This window comes from Schistocerca cancellata, chromosome 2, assembly GCF_023864275.1.
Source record: "Schistocerca cancellata isolate TAMUIC-IGC-003103 chromosome 2, iqSchCanc2.1, whole genome shotgun sequence".
Lineage (NCBI taxonomy): Eukaryota > Metazoa > Arthropoda > Insecta > Orthoptera > Acrididae > Schistocerca > Schistocerca cancellata.
In genome coordinates, this window is record NC_064627.1 from 379,437,303 (window position 1) to 379,455,631 (window position 18,329).

The window sequence follows — 18,329 nt, forward strand, 5'->3', positions numbered from 1 at the left end:
TCAGTTCCCTAGACTTAGAACTACTTAAACCTAACTAACCTAAAGACACCACACACATCCATGCCCGAGGCAGGATTCGAACCTGCGAACATAGCGGTCGCGCGGTTCCAGACTGAAGCGCCTAGAACCGCTCGGCCACTGTGCCCGGCTTATTTTCTTTCAATCGGAGGGCGGACCTCCCTTTTCATTCCTTTCTTCATGGCACGACGTGATGTCGTATACATCGACTGAAAAAAAAACATTAAAAGTAATGAAAAATAAATAAACAAAAAATTCCTGCTTCTGGACAACGTTTAGTTTGTGCTTTTCATCCCGAAGCCCCGTTTCCCCTCCTTTTCCCTTTGGTGAGAAGCGGACAGCATGGCCAGTTCTCGAGAGACGACCCCTGCCCACTCTTCTCCCCCCCCTCCCCCCAAACCTTTAAAAAAAATAACAAATGTGGTCAGAGCGGCTGAACGCCATTCAGGATCTAGGTGTTATGTTGTCGCCATCATTGTTAGCTCATCACCGACACGCAAGTCTCCAAAGTAGAATCAAAGCACAAGGCGGCCGTACTCTCCGGAAAGGGACTCTCGGCCAAATATGCTACACCAACATTTTATTTCAGGACGATCAGCATCAGCAAATACCCCGCTAATGAACGGAAGTTTCAGTTCTTCAATTGCGGCGGCGCCTTACGGATTCAGTGACCAATCCTCCAGAATATGGACCCAGTGTCAACAACTGATTCACATGAAATTACGATGAAATAAACACCCTTAGCTGCTTACAGGCGTTGACATATGTAAACGGGGATAGATGAAAATGATTGCCGCGACCGGGACTCGAACCCGGGATCTCCTTCTTACATGGCAGACGCTCTATCCATCCGAGCCACCGAGGACACAGAGGACAGCGCGACTGCAGGGATTTATCTCTTGCACGCCTCCCGCGAAACCCACATTCTCAACGTATTGGCCCGCACTACATTCGTAGTGCCCTCACCCATTATACTCATTACTCGCGGCGCGTTGCCGATTCGCGTAAGAGTTCGGGCACTGTTTGCGCATTCGCACAGAAGAAGAACATGGTCAAGTGGCCGGTGAGCTTTAACTATATATTTAGGAATATGGTATCTGCTCTTTCGGACATGTCCGAAAGAACAGATACCATCTTCGTAAACTGATTCACAGTCTGAAATATATCAGCCTAAGTAAACACTGAAATTTACGCAATTTTTGCCGTGAGCAAAAACAACTTTGAAAAAATAAATTCATCAATCTGACGTGCGGAATGTCGACACATTTGTACGCAGCTATATTTAGTTATGACTCCCCAGCCTGTGCGTAGCGATCGATCAACACGCGCCTAATACTTCCTTCCATGTGACAATATGGGCACACAGTTTTCTGTAATTCTTAGCAGTTGTAACGCACGCAGAGAACAAAATACACATTTGTGCTTATTTGAGTATACCGCTCTCCGCAGCTCACGCCTAACCTTCCCAGTCGCTCCACGTCAGCCAGAGTTATTTTAGGATCCTGCCTACATGCCCCCGTGTTTGCAGTATTTCTGCAGTAAATACCGATTCACCTCGGATATTTATGAAATGTCAAGTCACGGAACGGCAACGCAACGTCAAATAGCTATTAGTTTAACTGCAGTTGATGGATCGTCAATAAGTCATAACACATCGTCCAGTATTGAACAAGTGAACGTGAGGTTATGAAAGACAGTCTGGTTTACAAAAAATCAGGAATTACATTCAGCACTAAAGAACTAGCAATGTTAACTGATTCATTCATTGAGTGTGAAAGTCAAGTTTTTAAAGATGGTTTTTCACTAAGTTACTGTGGTGAATTCTATAGGCTGCAGGAAACTGACATAGCAGCGTACAGGTAATTTAAAGTGTAAAAATACTGATTTTTATTAGCTCGAGAAAGTATTTAAAAGTAATGTGTTGAAACGATTTTTAAAATGTAAATAAAACCATCTTTTAGTAATTTTCACTGTCTCCTCTTTTACGAGGGCGTCCAAAGAATAATACATTTTTCTCTCGCTCAATTTCAGTTGAAAAAATGCAGAATTTGTTCTGGGACGTCGCGGAGTACTCCTGCTTCAGCCCCTGTAGTTTCATGAAGTTCTGATAGGTGGCAGCGGTATGCGTAGCCTTCAAAATGGTGTCTGTGATGGAGTTGCGTTCCAAGCAACAGAGCTGTAACTGACTTTATTTTGGCGGAAAACTAGAGCATCGCAGATATTCACATGCGATTACAAAATGTTTACGGAGACCTGGCAGTGAACAAAAGCACGGTGAGTCGTTGGACGAGACGTCTGCCATCACCGAATAAGGTCGCGCAACCCTGTCCCCGCGTGCCAGTCGGCCACATACAACTTTGACTCCTGCATTCCTCGCCGCCTACAAGAAGACTAGTGAAGGGTCTTTTTTTTTGCCGAACATCGTCAGAGGAGGTGAAACGTGGGTTCAGCGCTTCGAACCGGAAACAAAACGGCAATCCATGAGGTGGTTTTAATATTTTTTTGGGATCTAAAATTTAAAAACCTCTCTCACACCGGCCTGATTCAGCTTCACTGATCAGGGTAGTAAAAAATATACGTATATTAAGGGAATTTTCGTTCACAAAGCAGGCTTATCACATTCACACAGTTCAATACTGTTCTATCCTGATTAAATTGAGCTTAACTTAAATTCCATAAGGCAGTGAAGCAATTTCGAAGTCTCGGTGCGACGAAAATTGTCAGTCGATCTCCTGAAAACATTTGTAATAATTATTAACTTCCGGTGATCACATGGAGAAGACCGGAGATCTGCTGGTAAGCCTATTTATTGGAAGTAATAAACTGGATATCTTGAGCATACAAAACGGCAGGTTCGTCCAGTGTAAATCAGACGTTCCCCACTGATCCCGTGCAACACATCGTAGTAAGCAGACACTGTCAATAATAATCAGTTAAATAATACGCGAACGCACTTACTTTAGTTTACTTCATGTATTAAATTCCTTCTCATTCAGAATCTCATCAAGATGGCGAATAGCTCAACAATACATACATATACATCTTCGTTCTTTCCTGGCTAATCCCCAAGATCTCAATCCTTCTTTTCATAAGAGAAAACATAGATAGCAGAGAAGCTATGCACTCTCTAAGAAATAATAGGACCTGAAACTACTTTGCATTGATAATCATCGTATATTAAAGTTTAGGAATCGGTAAGATAAGAAGAGATATTTCGAGATATATACTGAGTTATATAATTTATAAAAAATTTCTGAAAATATCGCGGAGAGACCACTGCAAGAGACATTACATGGTGTCACATCACCTTGCTCCGAACAAAAACTTCAAAATAATTGAAAAACCACGATCGCTTCGATCGTTTATTAGATGACCGGTTTCAGCGCTCTGAAAGTGCTATCATCAGATCTGAAACGTGGATTAAAATTTATATAACCATATGGACATCATGGCATATGAGGCAGACCATCTGATAAAATCATTGTCACAACTAATAAAAATATAAAATATAAAAAACTCCTCTCATGGTTGTTCTTTCCATAAAATGTAAAACTGAAGTCACCAGATGAAACTGCCACTGCTCGCCTAACACCGGTCGGCATCCTAGGATTTTCGGGTCTGAAGGGGTTATTCTGTTCGCTGTCCTCTCCTATGGTGCAACGATCAACCCTGAAGTGTATTGTGCTACCATCAGGATATTGTAGAAACGATTTCAGCGTGTTCGTCACCGCAACAATGAAAACGAACTCCTCCGAGACAACGCAAGGCCTAACATAAGTCTGGCTCCCAAAGCTTCATTGGATTGTTCTTCCACATATACACTACAGCCCAGATCTCGCACCTTCCGGCTCCCATCTGTGTGGCCCAATGAAGGATGCACTCCGCCGGAAGCAATACGTAAATGATGTGGAGGTTATTAATGCAGCAAGACGTTTACCAGTAGAGTGGTAACATACGTGCATAAAGGCAGTCACAGTAAGGGGGCGTAAGGCCGTCATATTGAACGGAGAATACGTTGAAAAATAGGGGTTTATACCCAAAGGAGTGGAGAATAATATGATGTTTGGAATCTTGAATAAAACCAACCAACTTTTTAAAAAAATGCTTACTTATGGAATGCCCCTCGTGTTTCTAGCCACTACAGTGTTCACTTCAAATTTTATTGAAACAATTCTACCGAATAAGTTCAAGTTCTTATCTACTTTTGGGTAGATAATATTGTTTAAGGTCTAAACAATTAGTAATATTTCAGCTACTGCATGTCCTTCACGAGGTGACTCTTGTAAGAAACACATTTATCGTGATTTAACCATTAAAATCTGTCGCTAGATTCGGAAGCAATAATAACACAAAATCTAGCTTGATAAGAACAGCTTAACGTGAGATCGTGACAGAAGAACGGACTACGCTGCTTCAGGTGATCACCTGACAGTCTTTTAAACCAACCTGTGAAGGGACGTTAAGTTGTCGTCCCGTCGAGGGTCGGTACGAATGCCGCGTATTTGACACACATTGTGAAATGTTTTAAGGAAAACTTTTAAGAAGTGATGAGACTTTATGTCCTACGTATCTGATTTTGAAATACATTTTAAAAATAGGTTACAATTAAAACTTTGTACATAACTGCTAAGGTTCAGTGACCGTGTCAGAATTATATTGGAACAAATAAGCCCTCGGTCACAAATATTGAGTCAAAATTGACCAGGTGTCGACGCTACTGTGAGCGTCGTCTTCAGAATTAGACTAACTGTTCTAAAACTTATTAGGTATATAGTACATTAATAAAATTAAAGTTTGTACTGACTGGAAATGATGCAGTACTTACAAGTCACATATTAAAAAAGATCAAAGCCGGAAAGACGACGTCATGAATAGTTGTGAGATAGCGAGCCGCTAAGGGCTGCTCGTACTGTGAACAAGGGTTGCAACGCTCATAGTAGCGTCGAAACCTGGTCAATTTTGACTTAATATTTGTGACCGAGGGCTTATTTGTTCCAGGTTACAATTATTTTGAACTTAAATCTTTAACATCACCTTTCGTAAAGGAGCAGCTACCGAAATAGAAGTGTAAGAAGACATTTTGATGAACATTATCAACGAAAAGCGCGATCGATGGAAACTTACTGACTTATTAAAACTCTGAAACGGGCCAGCACTCGAACTCAAACGCTGTGGCTAAGCGATTTCTCCATGATCCTTTCTTCCAAGTGCGCTAGTTCGGCCGCGATTGCAGAAGATCTTATGTGGAGTTGGTAAAATAGAAGAGGCGGTGTCCAAATCGAATCGATGTAAACATGGGGAGCGTAATTCGTCGTCAATAGCTTAACTGGTATAAGTATTTTTCGAGAAAAGCAAATATCAGATTCGAGTCTCAGTCTGGCACAGAGTTTAAATCTGCCCTGAAATTTCAAAGAGTGCACACTCCGCAGTGTTGGCTGTAAATAATTGTGACAAACGCCTAACAGCTACAGAGAAGAAAAACTAAATTATCCGTCAAAAGAGAACCAAAGTTGATTACGCGTGTGGGATAACAAGAATTGTGTTACGCAACACACTGGCAAAGACAGATGAAACACGGCTGTGTTTCTTTTTAATGCATCTAATAAAACATTCTCATCGTTGACGCAAAGGGAAGTAATTCATTTTTGTACTTCAAAAACATATTCGCGTCTCTCTGGTATTTTAGTTTCAAAATGTCAGATGAGTTTTAGATACGTGTACGTTTATTTTATGCAATTTATTTCTTTCTCTGTTACCATATTCTTCAGTTTTACGCAGCAACCTTGCCATATACGAGCCATTTTGTAAAAATAGGACTCCGTCAGTCCGTATATTGTCTTGTTACACACATGGATAAAAGAACATGTCACATTAATGTCAAAGGAGAGATAGATCGTTCCGAAAGTGAAGTAATTTGGTGTGTGCTACCCTCGCTGGCCGCTCTGCATCACCACTGATGGTCGAGAACTGATCTCAAATGCTTCCTCCGTGCTAATTCATATCCCTCAAAATGTTTTCACTTGTGAAACAGACTCCCAGCCCTCAAATTATTAATTCAAACAAACTGTATCAGAAAGAAACTTTACAAAATCCAGCTTAGGATGTTCATGCAGTAACGCGCGCTACATAGACAGCAGAATTTTGAACGAGCCGGACGATTCAGAGTTGAAAGAAAAGGCTAATTTTTGGTGCAGTTCGTGTAAGAATTCAATTAACGGTAGAAAATATTAAAATTCAGCTCTACAAGATTCTGAACTTGGGTGTATAGATAGAAATCAGTAAAACAGCTCTCACTTCCACAGTCAGCTCCCGCTTCCATACTTAAAAAGCTCCACTTTCATAGTTGAAGAAAAAAATCAGAGAGATACTTTGTGTGGTTATTTAGTTAAAATACTCGTATATGAGAATTTCGACATCTGTGAAAGAATAGTAGAGACTTTAGCGGCCTACATTCTTATCAAAATGATTGTCTGCTCCATGAAAACAAGAAGCTAGAAAAACAGTTTTACGAGGAGTAGACGTCTGTACCGTTGGGGATACAGCACTAGATTAGTTGAGCAATGGTGTGGAAAAAAAAATCTGCCGTGTCCTCGTTGAAGGATCCACAGCAGCATCCAAGTTATGTCAGGTGACCTGCGTCAGGGTGACTTCACGGGGATGTGAATCCTACTACTTCCGAACAGAATATTCCGCTAGGTAACTACAGACTGTGTGTTGAATCTATTGTTCGTTTGTTCGTTTCATTATAGTATGATGATGAACTTAACTTATTTTTCCGTACATGCAATGATAAATTATTTATCCTCCAAACTATTTAGTTCCATACGTTATTGAGAATCCACTACTAAAACCGCTTTGCGCTTGCTGACAATGAAAAACTGCAAGCCGGCCGGTGTGGCCGAGCGGATCTAGGCGCTTCAGTCTGGAACCGTGCGACCGCTACGGACGCAGGTTCGAATCCTGCCTCGAGCATGGATGTGTGTGATGTCCTTAGGTTAGTTAGGTTTAAGTAGTTGTAAGTACTAGGGGACTGCTGACCTCAGATGTTAAGACCCATAGTGCTCAGAGCCATTTGAACCAAAAACTGCAAAAACATGTGTGATTTTTTCGGTATGAAGTATCCCGCATGTACGTCGCTGACGCCTTTTTTAAATTTAAGGAAATTTAATTTATCACCGCTCCGTTTCTAGATATAAAGCAGTGTGAATAATGAAATGTAATTTAACTTTGGAGCTCGTGATCTGTTTTGAACTTTTTATTTATAGTTGTTTCGATCGCGTTCGATGGACTATCAGTTTACTGTTTCCAATGTTTGTGAGCCATGATTAGAATTAAAAATCCAGAAAATTTTACAGGCGCTGGCTTACTATTTTATACGTTACTTTAGTACTTTTGTAACAAGATAGTGGGTATATTTTTGTTTTTTCTCTTTGTTGTGCACTTTTTAATATTTTTTTAAATTTTTGTATTGAACAGTAATTTAAGACTTTGCCATTTTTGTACTTTTAGTTTTGACGACTCATATGAGTCATGAAATACGATCAAGGCAATTGTAAATGAAAAAAAAGGTTACCTTTACTCAATACGTCGTCTACGAACCACGTACATTTCTTTCATACACAACATCTGTTAGCTGTTACCCTGTCTTTTTGAGGTGGCATTTCTTTATGGCTGCTAGAACAGATATTAATCAAAATGAAAGAAACAGTAGTATTTAGATTATTAACACCGCTTTCGCTGGTGTATCCTGAATCTGTCAAATTGTGCCTTTTCAGCACATAATTGGTGCAAACAACAAGTATCTTCCAGGACATAGCTTGCTGAAAGTTTCTCGCTTTGTATTTACTAGCGCATCTTTCATGTCAACTACTCTGCCCCATTTTCTACATATAGAGTACCACATCCACATATTTGTTGACAGGCTTTGTAAGATTTTCACCTCGGCGGTTGCTTACAAGTATTTACTTTATTGGAACTTTCACAGTTAGTTAGTTTCGGTCTTACATGCCATTTTCAAAAGCTGTCTACATAAAGAAACAGAACAAGGAGTCATCAATTTTATGTTTGCCTTACTGACACACAAAAAATACACTGAAGTGCCAAAGAAACTGGTACACTTGCCTAATATCGCCTTGGGCCCCCGCGAGCATGCAGAAGTGTCGCAACACGACGTGGCATTGACTCGACTAATATCTGAAGTAGTGCTGGAGGGAACTGCAGGGCTGTCCATAAATCCGTAAGAGTACGATGGGTGGAGATCTCTTGTGAACAGCGCGTTGCAAGGCATCCCAGATATACTCAATAATGTTCATGTCTGGAGAGTTTGGTGCCCAACAGAAGCGTTTAAACTCAGAAGAGTGTTTCTGGAGCCACTCTGTAGCAATTCAGGACGTGTGGGGTGTCGCATTGTCCTGCTGGAATTGCCAAGTCCTTCGGAATGCACAATGGACATGAATGGATGCACGTGATCAGACAGGATGCTTACGTATGTGTCACTTGTCAGAGTCGTATCTAGACGTATCAGGGGTACCATGTCATTCCAACTGCTCACTCCCCACACCATTACAGAGCCTCCCTAATGACCCCTACTGACATGCAGGGCCTGGTTCATTGTTCAAATGGCTCTGAGCGCTATGCGACTTAACTTCTGAGGTCATCAGTCGCCTAGAACTTAGAATTAATTAAACCTAACTAACCTAAGGACACCACACACATCCATGCCCGAGGCAGGATTCGAACCTGTGACCGTAGTGGTCGCTCTGCTCCAGACTGTAGCGCCTAGAACCGCATGGCCACTCCGGCCGGCGCAGGATCTGGATTTATGGTCGCCATACCCGTACACGTCCATCCGCTCGATACAATTTGGAAAGAGACTCGTCCTACCAAAAACATGTTTCCACTCATCAACAGTCCAATGTCCGTGTTGACACGCCCAGGAGAGGCGAAAGGCTTTGAGTCATGCAGTCAAAAAGGGTAGACGAGTGGGCCTTCGGCTCCTAAAGCGAGTATCGATGATGTTTCGTTGAATGGTTCTCACGCTGATACTTGTTGATGGCCAGCATGAAATCTGCAGTAATTTGCTGAAGGGTTACATTTTAAAAGATTGTCTTCAATCTTCGTTGGTCCCGTTCTTGCAGAATCGTTTTCCGGCCGCAGCGATGTCGGAGATCTGATGTTTTACCGGATTCCTGATATTCACGGTACACTAGTGAAATATTCGTAAGAGAATATCTCCACTTAATCGCTGCCGATCTGTGTCCCATCGCTCGTGCGCCGAATATAACATCACGTTCAAACTCACTTAAATCTTGATAACCTGCCATTGTAGCAACAGTAACCAATCTAACAACTGCGCCAGACAGTTGTTGTCTTATATAGGCAATGCCGATCGCAGTACCGTAAACTGCCTGTTTACATCTCTCTGTATTTAAATACGCATGTCTATACAAGTTCCTTTGGCGCTTCAGTGTATTTTTTGCTACAAGACAGCCTTCACACTCTTAATGACCTGCTTAATCACCCTATCTTAATCCCATAGAAAATGTATAAGACTATTTGGAAGAGTGGATGAAATGTAACAGTTTACAGAACGTTAACTCCGTAACTCTACTAGTTGTAACCACCAACGAGCGGCTTCATCTGGATAAGGCATATCTGAAGAGCCTTAAGGATTCACTTTCGGCGTCGAATTCAGCCCATTATCAAGTCGAAAGGCGGATTTACAAAGTCTCACCATGATGTCCCCTGAAGGATGCCTAATTATTTGTCCGATGTGCTTATTACACACGGCGTTACGAATATAGGTACAGATATTGTGATAATAGGTACCTTAATATGTACAAATATCAGTTTTTCTCTACGTCTAACAATCTTCCCGCAAACAGATCGCAGAATTTGTTATCGAATTTTTTGTGCACGGTTGCAATTGCGCCATTAACGAGGAGCCACTTCAGTGCGTGGTCACAAAAGGCCAATGATGTTAAAAGACGCCCCAAATATTGTCTGCCATGCAACCACAATATTGGCTTCTAACGGCAAAAGTGGGCGGAATTTGAGGTATGGTATGGGGAGCACAGTCTGTGGCTACGGAGCATAGATGAATTGCTTAGTCGACGAGTAACTCACAACAGTGCTACATTGCTAGTGGTGTTGACACTAAGCAGAGAAATGGCAACGATAAACAAAGTAAACATTGTATTATATCTTCATTAATGGCTTGCTCTTGCCTTGAGTTCCGCACTACCAAGACTACGATTCGGTAACATTTCGTCACAAAGGAAACCAAGGAATTTCGCAGGGTGAGAAAGAAGTGGCAGATGAAATATTAAAGTTTCTGCAAGATGAGTCAGTGGAATGTGCGGTGTCGTACACGTTCGCCTGTCAGGAAAGTGTACATCAGGAGTACAATGATGACGATACTGAAACAGGTGTCGAGCCATGCAGATCATCATCCTTGACGGACAGGGAGCCACGAATGTCTCCAGTAAACCGTAGTAGAGGACAATTGTTCTCCAAAGAGCGGGCACTTCACATAATTACGTACATGGAAGATCATCCGCAGCGTAATAAAAGACGATTATGAACAGATTTCGAATTAGTCCACAGCAATATGACCGTGTTGTATACAAGAAAATCTATGGACATTCAAGGAACGACAAGGCGCACTTGTTACAAAACTGGTGTTTGCCCGTTTCAAGAAAGCTCGATACAATTTACAGGATGAGCATGATAGTGGCCTGCTACATTAAGCACATCAAACTGCGCGCGACATAGATTGCAGTGATTTCAAGGGGAGGAAGTGGACGGTTGCTTAACTTCAGACAGTGCTACAGAATTGGAAACTATAAGATAACGAAATTTCAAACAAAGCGTCAATTTGACGATGCACAGTAAAAGCCAAATCGATTCGAAAGTTTATGGATGAGATAAACTCATCCAATCGTTCGTTAAGGAATTTGTTGTCAGCTCCGACCAGTCGGGATTTGAAGAGGAAGTTCATATTTAAGGAACCCTCTAAATTAGAGGTACCAAGAGAGTTGTATTAAGATCAATTAGCATAAATGCCTAAACGTATTCGTATACAATTATGCCGGCTGTTAATTTGGATGATAAATTAGCTGGAAAGTTATTTGTTGTTCTGCGAGAAGTTGGAGGTGCTCTGCCCCCTACCATTCTTTCTCGTGTAAGTGATCCTGCAAGGGCTGTAGGAAATATTTCAGTTACAGCAAACAAGTGGGAAAGTGGGCATAAGAGAACTGGTAAAAATAACTTATTTTTGATGATTCCTCGTCTGTGTATAAAAATCACGCTCCTTTAGGGCTAACTATCCCTCCTGAAAAGTTTGTGACATTGCAATTCACACTACCTGGAACCACTGGACATATCAGCCACTGGATGTTAATTTTTTTCCGTGGCTATAAAACATATTATCGCACTATCTACAACCACGCCTTAAAAGGTAGACAGTTTCATGACAAGCTCCACGATAGACTGTTTCGCATTATGCTCCATGCCCTCACATTACATTTTTTCTCATCACCCTGTAACACCGATATGTTTCTACATGCGTTCTTTAAGAGTGGATACCTACCTGAACGTCCTGCACGATTTATAACAGCCAAAGAATTCGCTTTCGTTCATGATGGTGTAAACCTTTGTGAACACTGTGGCGTGCCAATTTTTATTCCGTGTTTATAGTGCAAGTTAATGGTTTGTTTTGAACATTTCTTGAATGTTGACGACGACCATTTTGTAAAGTGGAACACTTACACCCCATAGAAGTTTGATCTTTGCATTTCCCGGACACTCTTTTTCTGTTACCCTCCTGATTTTCTGTCATAACTGTTAACACAACATTTTCAAGTGAGCCTTACTAAAGATTGAACTTGCGACCTCGAATTCAAGGGGTTCCTTGTAACTGGACTACGCCTGTCACTATAGACTAGCCATTCTGTGTCCACACGTCCACACTTCAGTACCTGATCTTCTGCTCAGGGGAAAACACGCATTAAAGGCTTGTTTTTGTCTTGAGTTGCGCTCTACCAAGACTACGATTCGGTGGTTTTGGTACAGTACTTCAACGACGTAGTAAATGTTAGGACTACCAGCAGTAATAGTAGCGTTGGTAGGTAAATAAACATAAATTAATGTATGAGAGAGAAACAGGGTGCTGACACTCTCTCTTTGTTTTTTGTTTTGCACGCAATTAGAACCGCACATCGTTCAGTGTTAGTCCACTGTGCATTTTATAAGTAACAAAAATTAGTTATTCGTTAATTTCTTGCACTTTTATACAACCAAAGCAATTAATTTTGCTGTAAGCACGGTTCATATATATATTGTACACAATAAACGCTCACATTGTGATCAAAGACAAAAGTTTCCTGTTGTTATTGATAAGCGTGAAAATTGTTTATGAATAACAAATGGTTCAAATGGCTCTGAGCACTATGGGACTTAACTTCTGACGTCATCGGTCCCCTAGAACTTAGAACTACTTAAACTAACTAACCTAAGAACATCACACACATCCATGCCCGAGGCAGGATTCGAACCTGCGACCGTAGCGGTCGCGCGATTCCAGACTGTAGCGCCTAGAACCGCCCGGCCACCCCGGCCGGCTATGAATAACAGAAGCATGTTTTATATAAGCTCAACGAAGTACTGAAGCGATGTTTGATATGTTTCTGTTTGCCTTTTTTTAATTTTGGGTCAACTTTTTGAGGAAATTGCGTAAAAAAATCGGTATTGTTTTTATTTTTAGCACAACATCCCCGTATTTTACACCACAAATCAGCAACTTTTGAATAAAATCTCAAAGAAACATTGACAGTTTTAATTTTGCTATAAATTCTGTTTATTTTTAAGTATTTACACAGCCCTTTGTCTGTCGTCATTGAGTTTCTAGATGATTCACAACTTCCGGTTTCTAGAGGACTCTACTGTAGTAAGACACTGATAGCATATGCAAGTAAAGCGATCGGAATGAGGTAACGCCTGTTACATATGCAACACACCTAACATACAGCTAACGCGTTTACGATGTTAACTGCCTAAGGTTCAAATGGCTCTGAGCACTATGGGACTTAACAGCTGTGGTCATCAGTCCCCTAGAACTTAGAACTACTTAAACCTAACTAACCTAAGGACATCACACACATCCATGCCCGAGGCAGGATTCGAACCTGCGACCGTAGCAGTCGCACGGTTCCGGACTGCGCGCCTAGAACCGCGAGACCACCGCGGCCGGCTAACTGCCTAAGGCTACTACGTAAACTATCACAGACTATACTTACTTATGATAGTCTACAGTAGGCTACGGTAGTTTTACAACTATTACCACATGTGTTTGTAGGTACTAACCAACCTAAAAACATGCTACTCGTGAAGCTATAATAATTAATCTACAGATGAAGTCAATATTACTGTGATGTTCAGCACACTGTCTTTAGTCACCAATAAATATATCTGCTCTTATACCCCTAGCAACCTGTATATTATAATGACAAAATTGGCGTCAGTGTACAAAATCTACGAGTTATCAAACGGCCAAAGAATCAGAATCTATTTTTGTCGCTTCCCATGGCCGCTGCATAAGACGCGCGTGATTTGAACAGAGGCCGGCGAGGTGCCCACCTTCCGCCAACGGCCGCGACTGTCTTTTGGGGCGGCAGGAGCGCAGACAGCTGTTTACAAAACAGGCCGTGGGCCGCGTGGGCGTCCCGCGGGGACGGTCGGCGGGTGTGCGTGCCCTAACGAGCGCCGCCCCGCTCCTCCCCGGAGTCCTTTTTTGTTCGGCAGCCCGAGGGCGCCTAAATATTCGCCGACTACGAGAGCGCGCGCTGCAGCAGCCACGCTTGAATTAGCAATGCCGCGTGATCGATTACACGGGCCGCCCCGCTCGCTTGCACCCTCCGCCTCGTCCGTGTCATATCACACGACACGACCGCGCCGAACGGCCGGCCGAATCGCGCACGCGACGCGTATTGCACTGTCCGTGATGGATAGGTTCGGCGCATGTCCGTGCGGGCAAAAACCTTTGTCGATCTCCACCAGAGAGAACTTTATTACAACAGCGAGTGTGGAACGACTCATTTTGTTACGGGAACGCAGGGGCTGTTAAGAGTGAAACTGTCGAACCGTTTCTTTGACAACCACTGCAGAACCCCTGACGAACAGTAGTGTGAATGTAGTTGGTGGTAAGCAGCAATATTAGTATTACAGCGTCCAGTCACATTAATGTGACCACCTGTCAAAAACCTGAATAACCACCTTTTTCAACGCGGACCACTGCGAGACGGATAGGTAGAGAGCCAATAAGGTTCTGGAAGGTAGAGGCAGGTATGTGGAGCCATGCAGACATCAGTGCCGTGGGCAGTTGTACTAGATTTCTCGATTAATTATGCATGGCGCGAACAGGTGATCCCACAGATTATGAATTGGGTTCAAATTCGGCCAGTATGGTGGCCAGGGGATACCTAAACACACCCTGGTGCTACATCTACATCTACATTTATACTCCGCAAGCCACCCAACGGTGTGTGGCGGAGGGCACTTTACGTGCCACTGTCATTACCTCCCTTTTCTGTTCCAGTCGCGTATGGTTCGCGGGAAGAACGACTGTCTGAAAGCCTCCGTGCGCGCTCGAATCTCTCTAATTTTACATTCGTGATCTCCTCGGGAGGTATAAGTAGAGGGAAGCAATATATTCGATACCTCATCCAGAAACGCACCCTCTCGAAACCTGGCGAGCAAGCTACACCGCGATGCAGAGCGCCTCTGCCACTTGAGTTTGCTAAACATCTCCGTAACGCTATCACGGTTACCGAATAACCCTGTGACGAAATGCGCCGCTCTTCTTTGGATCTTCTCTATCTCCTCCGTCAACCTGATCCGGTACGGATCCTACACTGATGAGCAATACTCAAGTATAGGTCGAACGAGTCTTTTGTAAGCCACCTCCTTTGTTGATGGACTACATTTTCTAAGGACTCTCCCAATGAATCTCAACCTGGTACCCACCTTACCAACAATTAATTTTATATGATCATTCCACTTCAAATCCCTCCGCACGCATACTCCCAGATATTTTACAGAAGTAACTGCTACCAGTGTTTGTTCCTCTATCATGTAATCATACGATAAAGGATCCTTCTTTCTATGTATTCGCAATACATTACATTTGTCTATGTTAAAGGTCAGTTACCACTCCCTGCACCAAGTGCCTATCCGCTGCAGATCTTCCTGCATTTCGCTACAATTTTCTAATGCTCTTCGAACCACGCACGTACACTGCGAACCGTGTCACACTTTGCATTGTCCTGCTGTTAGATATCATCGTGCCGAGGAGGAATAAACTGCACGTAAGGGCGGACATGGTCCCCGGTATACTTCTATTGATCCATTGTGCGTTCCAGAGTGACGAGATCGCGCAGAGAATGTCAGGAATACGAGGTACCACAATAAAGTAACGAGACTGATGTGAAAAAAGATGTACCTTACCGTTTTACTCAAGTTTAGTGTTGTCTCCTTCAAAGTAGTTCCCTTCTGATTGCACACACTTTTTCCAGCGCTTTTTCCATTGATGGTAACATTTCTGGAACTCATCTTCTGTAATATCCTCCAAGACCCTCGTCACAGCTTTTTGTACATCTTGTGTTGTTTGAAAATGGTGTCACTAGACCGCCGTTTTGGACTCTTGGAAATAAAAAAAGTCGGACGGAGCGATATCTGGTGAATAAGGTGGCTGTGGTAGTACTGAAATTTGTTTTGAGGTTAAAAATTGCTGTACTGACAGAGCAGTATGGGATGGCGCATTATCGTGATGCAGAATCCAATTATCAGTAATGTTGGCACGGACACGAGGAACTCTTTTACGAAGTCTTTCTCAAATTTCTTTGTCGTAATACTGCTTGAACTGTTTGTCCTGGAGGCATCCACTCTTTATGAACAATTCCCTTGGAATCAAAGAAGTACACAAGCATGCATTTCGCTTTATACTTTGACATGCGACCTTTTTTTGGTCTGGGTGATCCCTTCGAGCACCATTGCGAACTTTGGCGTTTTGTCTCTGGATCGTACTGAAAAAACTAACTTTCATCACCAGTGATAACACGGCGCAACAATTCTGGATTGATTTCCGTTTGCTCTAACAGATCTGCTGCCACATTTTTCCGTGTTTCTGACTGTTGTGGTGTGAGATTTTTGGGGACCGTTTTTGCACTTTCTCATAGCAAGATCTTCAGTTATTATTAGACGTACCATTTCTCTATTGATGTTCAGTTCTTCTGCAATCATTTTCACGGATAGTCTTCGATCAGATCGTACGAGTTCACGCACCCTGGCCAAACTGACATCCATCCGTGAGGTCGATGGTCGTCGACTGCGGTCTTCATCTTCAACATTCGTTCTGCCTTCACTAAACATTTTATGCAAACGAAAAAATTGAGCTCTTGACATAGCCTCCTCTCCAAAAGCCTTCTGAAGCTTACCGTAAGTTGTCGTCGCGTTTTCACCCAATTTAACGCAAAAAGAATTGGCATAACGTTGGGCAATATTATGCGGTTCCATTTCTGTGACGAGAGACACAAACACGTGTTAACTTAGTACAGCACAAATCACGACTGAGCAGTTGCATCGATGTGCCGCTTGGACTAGAAGCAGCTTATGGACCAAGGTCAAAGATAGTGTGCCTACGCAAGCCTGCAGGGTTGCCACATCTTGCAAAGAAAATCAGTCTCATTATTTTATTGTCGCACATCGTACATTCCCCAGACCATAAGGCTGCCTCCTTGTTGCAGGATGTCGCTTTTAGACGTTTCACGCCATACAAGTCAACGACCCAGTCTTCGATGGAGCAAAAAACGTGACTCATCTTAAAGTCCTCCAGTCGCCATTCATTCGCTCATCGCCAGTGAACAGCAGTCAGCTTTGGTGCGTGGACCAGGCACCTGCTGCAGAGGCCCATAAACGGCAAGTTCGCTGAACGGTCCTTGATAAGACACTGTTAATAGCCTCTTGGTTCATCTGGGCTGTTAGTTGCTCAACAATGGCACGTCTACGAACTTCCAGCACTCTGGAGGAACTTGCGTCAGCAACTTCTGTTAATCAGTAGAACGAAAAACCAGTCCAAGTTGCAAATATTTTATTTTATAGGTCTCGGCCCTAAACTAGTTATCGAATGAAAAATAAAATATTTCCAACTGGAACTGGTTTTTCGTCCTACTGCGTTGTACGTCTGTTTTCCCGTAGACGTCGCAGCCATCCTTCACCCATGTCGTTATGATCTTTGGTACACCACAGTTGTCTAGACGACGGTTTTGTATAGCGTCAGTTTGCCATGCACAGCACACATTAACCACGGCGGTACGCGAACAGTATTCAGACTTGACCGTTTCGGAAATGCTTCCACCCTTGGTCTGAAAGCCAATGATCATGCCCTTTTGGACGTCAGATGAATCCGTCCGTTTCCGCGTTACCACAACGATTACACTGTTTTCTGCGTTCACCCCGACACGGTTTATGTCCTCTCCAATGCTAGTGCTGCCACCTTCCCTCTACAAGTGGTTGTTGAATGTTAACGACGTCGAACATAAGCGGTGATCACGTTAATGTGACTGTACAATGTATGTATAGAGCGCTCAGCTGTGAGGTCACCACCGTCCATATTAGAATAATTCAGACTAGTATGGTTAACATTTGGAAAATTGTGCACCAACAGGTAAAACATGAAACACAGTTCTCAGCCACCCTGCTGCAGTCTCTCACTTGCACTCGCACTTTCATCAAAATACGTAAGCCTCAAGTCATTTTATTGTTAAAATACAAAGACTGTAACTAACAACAGCTAAAATAATGTAACATGTAACAGTGCGTGATTGATTAATGGTCAAATAGAAGAAAAACCAGTCGCCCTGGAAACATATTAAAATCTTCTACCTAGGAAACCACGCAGAGGAAAGGCACCCTCGTTTGTGGATTAGTATTCATAGTAACATTTTCATAAGACAGTTAACCAGTGGAGCAAATCTGGGCGGAAACTGCAGTCAGTCACATTAAAATGTTTTGGAATGATCACTTTACTGATTTTTCGGTTGTTTCAAATGGTTCAAATGGCTCTAAGCACTATGGGACTTAACATCTGAGGTCATCAGTCCCCTAGACTTAGAACTACTTAAACCTAACTAACCTAAGGACATCACACACAGCCATGCCCGAGGCAGGATTCGAACCTGCAACCGTAGCAGCAGCGCGGTTCCGAACTGCAGCACCTAGAACAGCTCGGTCGCAGCTGCCGGCTCGGTTGTTTCACT